At 43.8% G+C, this 7,113-nt stretch overlaps 1 long non-coding RNA gene across 1 annotated transcript; it reads left to right on the top strand.

The window, feature by feature from the left end:
* The first annotated feature begins 3,060 nt into the window (after window positions 1–3,060).
* Window positions 3,061–6,766, top strand: LOC113605194 (uncharacterized). The gene is made up of 2 exons (XR_003427074.1): window positions 3,061–3,827; window positions 6,244–6,766. It is a non-coding gene; the product is annotated as an uncharacterized LOC113605194 (long non-coding RNA).
* The last annotated feature ends 347 nt before the right edge of the window (window positions 6,767–7,113 follow it).

The following is a 7,113-nucleotide window of genomic DNA, read 5'->3' as shown; positions in this document are numbered from 1 at the left end:
AGAAAATATTTTTAACAAAACGAAAATGAAAACACAACACAACCCATAGAAACTTAAGCAACGCGGTTAAAGCTGTATTTGGGGGGGACATTTACAGTACTAAAAATGTATATTAGGAAAGAAGAAACAACTCAAATCAATGACCTCAGTTTCCACCTTAAGAATCTAGAAAAGAAAGAGCAAATTTAACCCAAAGTAAGCAGATGAAAGGAAATAATAAAGTTCAGAGTGGGCATGAATTAAATAGAAAACAGAAAAACAAATAGGAGAACGCTGAAACCTGAATAGCCCTATATTTATTAAAGAAATTGAATTTGTATTTAAAAACTTTTCCATAAAGAAAACTCCAGGCCCAGATGGCTTCACTGGTAAATTTTATTGAGCATTTAAAGAAGAAATAATGCCAATTCTACACAAACTTTTCCAGAAAATTGAAGGACTTGTATATTTTCCTCAAGATACCTGCTCTCACCACTTAACATTGTACTGAGGGTTCTGGCCAGTGCAATTAGGCAAGAAGGAATATAAGGCATCTGAATTGGAAAGGAAGGTGTAAGATGGTCTTTATTCACAGATGACATGTTGTTTATGTAGAAAACATCATGAAATCTAAAAACTATTAGAACTAACACGTGCATTTAGTAAGTTTTCAGGATACAAGATCAATATCTAAAAGTCAATTGTATATGTATATATTAGCAATGAATAATTGTAAATTGAAAAACAGTATCATCTACAAAAGCCTGAGAATATGAAATATTTATGGATAAATCTGATAAAATATGTGGAGGATCTATATATTGAACTACAAAATATTGCTCAGAGAAATAAAATCTAAATAAAAGGAGTGATATAACTTGTTCATGGGTCAGAAGGCTCAATATTATTAAAAAGTCAATTTCCCCCAAATTAATCTATAGACTTAACACAATTCTGATCAAAATGGACATAATGACTCTAAAATTTACATGGAAATGCTAAGGATATAGTATAGCCAAAATAACTTTGAAAAAGAAGAACAAAATTTGAGGACTTACAACTACCTGATTTCAAGATTTATGATAGTGCTATAGTAATCAAACTAGTAAGTCCTGACACCAAGATAGATAAATACATAAAGGTAACACAATGTGAGAGTCCAGAAGTACACACACGTACATATATGGACAAGTGATGTTTGACAAAGGTGTAGGTAATTCAATGGAGAAAGGATAGTCTTTTAAACAAATGGTGATAAGGCATATCCATATGCAAAAATTATAAACCTTGATCCATATCTCTATCATACACAAAATTTTTATCAAAGTGGATTATGTATCTAAATATAAAACGTGAAACACTAAAACTTCTAGAGGGAAAGAGGAGAAAATCTTTGTGACTATGAGTTAGGCAAAGATTTCTTAGATAAGACACCAAAAGCATGGTCCGTAGAAGAGCAAATGGATACATGGCACTTCCTCAAAATTAAAAACATCTAATCTTCAAAAGACACTGTCAAGGGAATGAAAAGACAAGCCACAAATGAAGATAAAAGCTTTGCAAACCATGTAAATGCTAAAGGACTTGCATGCAGGATATATAAAGAACTCTCTAAGCTTTACATTAAGAACACGAACACCCAACAAAAAATGAGCAAAAGGCTTGAATAGAGACTTCACCAAGGAAGATACATGGATGGCAAATAAGCACATGAAAAGGTGCTCAACATCATCAGTCATAAGGAAAACTGCAATTTAAAACCATAAGAGGATACAGCTACATACCAATGAGAGTGTTTAAAATTAAAAAGACTGATAACATGAGTGTTGGTAGGGACGCAGAGCAACTGGAACTCTCATACATTGCCTGTGTTAGTGAAAATGGTGCGTCCACTTTAAATCACTGTTTGGCAGTTTCTTAAAAAATTAAACAAACACCTACCATATGATCTAGATATTCTATTCCTAGGTATTTAACCAAGACTTGAACAGAAATATTCATAGCTGCTTTATTCATAGAAGTCTCAAACCAGAAGCAATTCAAGTGTTCATCAACAGGTGAATGAGTAACAAATCATGGTATAGCCATATGTGGAATACTGCTCAGCAATAAAAAGGAATGAATTATTGTTATATATAACAACAAAAATGAATCTCAAAATATTTAGAAGTTAAAGAAGCCAGACCCCAAAAGAGTCACACAGTATAATTCCATTTACATAAAATTCTAAAAAATGCAAACTAGCCTATAGAAAGGAAAGTAGATCTGTGGTTGCCTAGTGATAGAAGCAGAAGAGATGCAGAAAGAGGCAAGAGGAAGGATTACAAAGGGGCATAAAGAAATGTTTTGGGGTGATGGATATGTTCATTTGATTGAGGTGATGCTTTCACAGGTGTATACAGATATCAAAACTTACCAAATTGTATGTTTTAAATATGAATATATGCAGTTTATTGTACGCCAATTATATGTTAGTAAAGCCATTAAGCATAGGAACTCTGGCTGCTTGTTTGGGAAGAGACTATAGGTGACAACCATCAAAGAAACCTATTAGGAGGCCACTGCAGTAGTCCAGGCGAGAGATGATGGTGGTTTGGACCAAGTTTTTAGTGGGGAATGTGGTTATTTGAGCAGAGATAAAATTCCAGATTTGTTGGATGTGAGCTGCCACGGTAAAAGGTATCAAAGCTTGGGTTGCCATTTCCTGTGATGAAGATGGCTTTGGGAGCTGAAATAAATTTCCCTGTCATGCTGCCAACAGGGGACTGTGCCAGGAACGAAGCCCACATTGACCAAGCTCCATGGAGGTCCTGGAGAGTGAGGGTTCCCTCTCTTTTCTCTATCTGTGATTCCTGGGGTGAGGAGGGACAGAGAGTGGGGTTCACACATTGACTGAATGCTATGGGAGAAGTATGTGGGGTGCGTGTGTGTCTGTGTGGGTGTGATGGGCAGAAGCACATCTTTCTAGGACCAGGCAGGAGTCTGGGAGTTTCATCCTGTGTCTTGCTCTCAGCTATGAATGAATCTGGCACTGAAGGCTCCTGCTTACTTGAAAGGTGTGGGCCCTGTGGCCCTGATTCATACGGAGCTTCCTTGGATCCTTGGGAGAAGACAAGACAGGCTGGGGAAGGCGAGGAGGGGGACTGAGCAGATGAACCAAGTAGATAAACTCATTGCAGGCCTGAAATGTTGAAGGTAGAGTCTTAAGGACCCTCTTCCCCTCCCCAACCTCAAACCCTGCTCCACCCACCAGACCCTGAACCTTATGAGTGTGAGCACTTGGGGGTGTGGGTGTGGTACCCAGGAGTGTCCCTGTGTGTGCCCGTGTAGGCTAAACGACTCATTCAGGTTTGCCTGGGGCCATCCGGGTTTTATTCCAGGAAACCTCTCAGCCCTGGAAAATGTGGAAAGTTTTCACCCTGCCTGTGCGCGTGGATGTGTGTGTGTGTGTGTGTGTGTGTGTGTGTGTGAGTTCTTGCATCTGTGCAAGTGGGTAGAGCTACCTGAAGCAGGATCTGTCAAGTGTGTGAATCCACAGGTGAGGTGTCTCTGGGACTCTGTGGATATCTAAATGCGGATTGATTTGTCCCTTCCCCCATGCCCTTCTGCACTTCCAGAAAGGATCTGAGGAGGCTCTGCATGATGGTCTCTCTGCTAAGAGGCAGTGTTTCAGTGGTTTACAGCATGGATGCATCTAGGCTCAAATGCCACTTCTGCCACTATTGGCTGTGTGACCTTGGACAAGCAACCTGGCCAAGGTCTTTCTGGATCATTTTTCTTAACGTCAAATGGATATAAGGACCCTTTAACAGGAGCATAAATGAGACATCTAGAGGGACTGCCACGTGGTAAGCTCTCAGTCAGTGGTGTCATTGCTATCATTGTTCTTGTTGGTTTGGTGTGTGTGGCTGAGTGCACTCTTATGAAGTGTGTGTACAAGTGTGTGAATGTGGGTGTACACGCATGTGCTTGAGCATGTATGTGAGTGTGTGTATATAAATGTGCACGCGTGTGACTGTATGCATGTGATTGCATGAGCACTTGTGCATGCATGTGTGGATATGTAATTCTGTGTATGCATGTGAGTCAGTGTGCATGCACACATGTGTGAGAGGGCATGTATGTGAGTGTGTATCTTCTTGTGCACAGCATGAGGGAACTTTCAGGGTGGCCCCTGAGTCAAGAGGGTTAGCTGGGGAGAGGTGGGGGGGTGAGGAGAGGAGGCTCCTGAAACCACCACATCCCGTTGCACCGGCAGTGATGCCCTCAGCAACCAGAGGCGCTTTGGCTCCAGTTCTCAGCGATGTGCTTTGCGTTGCGTTGGATTCTGTGTTGTACAACCTGCCTTATTAGATATATACTGTGCCTCTATGAATCTTTAATGTGAAGCACTTAGTGAGGAGTCCATAATCCTCTCAATTGAGCTGTGTAAAGGAGGCGGCTGGAGAGATGAACGCTTTCCTCAGAGGCTGCAGCAAGGAGGGGCTACTGGGGGGCCGGAGTGGAAGGTTTCCACAGACAGAGGGAGGAGGTTCCCAGGGATGGAGGGAGGAGGTTCCCACAGACGGAGGGAGGAGGTTCCCAGGGATGGAGGGAGGAGGTTCCCACAGACGGAGGGAGGAGGTTCCCACAGACGGAGGGAGGGAGGTTCCCACAGATGGAGAGAGGAGGGTCCCACAGGTGGAGGGCTGCAGTTTCCACAGAACCATGGGGAGTGGGTGGTTAAAAGCTATCAAGGCTGCAGGGTCTGGTTTAGGTGTTACTCTCGTGAAGAGGTTGACACTGAAAAGAGGGAGGATCCTTGTGCTTCACTGGCATCTGGTCAGGTTGGCATGACGAGGTGGGAGGCCCTGGGAGGTATGGCACATAGTTGGACTGGAATGGTTTTCTTGGAGCCAAAGCCCTGGGACTCCCTTAGCTCAAGTTGTAGCCTGGCTGCACTTGCTGGCTGCCTGCAAGCTGTCACTGGAGGATCTCCCCGCACTGGCTGCCCAAGGTTCCCATGTCTGTTTTTCCTGCTGCCATATTGATCGGATCAGGGAGCACCTGCTAAGGCTTGCTCCTTGGTTGCAGATAAGACGACCAGTTGTGTCCTCTCTGACAAATTTAACTTAGAGATGTAGACGCAGGTTTTGGTGGTGCCAGGCATTTGAGTTGAAAGTTCACGTCCAGTTGGGGCGGGAGTCAGTGTCTTGACAACCTAACTTATTCGAATTATTAGGTGGGGGCTGTGGCAGAAGACATACAGTGGGCGAAGCCAGTCTGAAAGAGGAGGATAAAGCAGACTGTAGAGAAAAGTGGAGCTTGAGGTCAGAGACAGAAAGAGACAGAGAAATAGAGAAAAGGGATAAACATTTCCCTCCTCTGTTACGTGGAGCTGGTTTGATGTTCAGGGTCCTTCCAGGGCTGAGATTCTGGCTCTTGGGCACCCAGTCTTTGCTGAGACAGGCACAGGACAGACATTCTCTCTTTGGATCCTCTCCACAGTCCTGTGTTATGGTTTCTGTTTTATAGTTGAGGAAACTGAGGCTCCCATGGGTGACAAGTGCCCAGGCACACACTTGGAAGGATGCAGAGGCAAGGCTGAACTCCACTTTCCTGACTCCCCACTCTGTAACCACATTGGCCTGTGACAGCCCAGTCCTGCCTTGGAATCCTTGGACTTGCTGTCCCTTTGCTTTGTCCCTTTGTCAAAATCCTTTTTCTTAACGTCTGCATGGCTGGCGGCTTCTGATCCTTTAGCTCTCAGCTTAGTGCCACTTCCTTACGAAAGCTCTCCTGGCCACCCAGTCTAAAGTAGCCGCCCCACCCTATTATTCTGTAGTCGAGCCCCTTAGAGTTGCCGTGGCTGGTGTTTATTTGTTTGTTAATTTTGTCCACATCACATTTATCACAACTTGTAATTTTCTAATTTGTGCCATGATTCTATCATTCATGTCTTCCTTCTCTTCTCAACTGTAAGCTCTATGAAGACAGGAGTGACCTGCATTTTCACTGTGAAATGCCCATGCCTGGCTCAGAACTTGGCATAGAGGTGGTGTTTGATAAGTACTTGTTGAATGCCTGCTGGAGTCTTCATTTATCCTATGAAGAAATGGAAGTATGAAAAGATTAAGAAATTTGCCAAGGTTTCTGAGAAGACAAATAGTTGGGGCAAGGGTCGAACCAGGTTCTTATCCAAATTAAGTCCATGCTTTTCCTTAACTATCATGCTACAAAACTGATTACTCCTTTGTGAAACATGTCTTTTCTCTGGGCTGGAAGCTGTGGCAGAAAAGGTTGCCTCTTGTCGGCTTGAGCTGTGAGCCTGTCCCTGCCCTTTACCCTCTGCCATGAGCCACAGTGGTGGGAAGCAAGACCAGGGGTCAGGACAACTGGAATCAAGACCCAGCCCTGCACTAATTTGCCGTGGGAACTTAGGTAGGTCAATTTCCTGTGTGATCTTGCTTCCTTGTGTAATGATTAATTTTATGTGTTGACTTGAAGTGTGTTTTACATGAGATTAACATATAAATAGGGGAATTTTGGGTAAAGCAGATTGCCCTCCATACTATGGGTGGGTCTCATCTAATCAGTTGAAGGCCTGACTAGCACAAAAGGAGATGCTTTCCTGAGCAAGGGGGAATTCTCCAGCAGACAGCCTGTGGACTTCATCTGTGTCATCGGCTGTCCCAGGTCTTCAGCCTGCTGGCCCACCCACACTGCAGATTCAGAATTGCCAGCCTCCATGACTGCATGAGCCAATTCCTTATAATAAATCTCTTTCTGTATGTGTACACACATCCTATTGGCTGCATCTCTCTGGAGAACCCTGACTAATATACCCTGCCAGCCATGTGGCTGAGGCCCCAGGGCACTCTGTGTTAAGACAGAGACTCAGTGTCAGGGGCATCCAGGTGTCAAATGAGCTCCTCACCGCCTCCCCTCTCAGCCACCATATTCCACCGTCATAACTATCAAGGTTCCTTGTTTGCAAAACACAGGTGGGTGTGAGCACCCGAGATGTTGGGGAAGGATGTCAAAGGCCAGAGGTGAAGCAAAACCGATGATTAGGACACTACTGGCCTTATGCACTCAGGACATGTCCCTCTGGAAGTGGGCTGGGGGAAATTTCTATTCTTGGAGGCAAGAGAT

The sequence above is a fragment of the Aethalodelphis obliquidens genome, unplaced genomic scaffold (assembly GCF_003676395.1).
Source record: "Aethalodelphis obliquidens isolate GAN/ISIS:26980383/991018 unplaced genomic scaffold, ASM367639v1 scaffold42, whole genome shotgun sequence".
Taxonomy (NCBI): Eukaryota; Metazoa; Chordata; class Mammalia; order Artiodactyla; family Delphinidae; genus Aethalodelphis; species Aethalodelphis obliquidens.
Note: the sequence above shows the minus strand (reverse complement) of the source record. Positions and strands in the feature narration are given on the sequence as shown.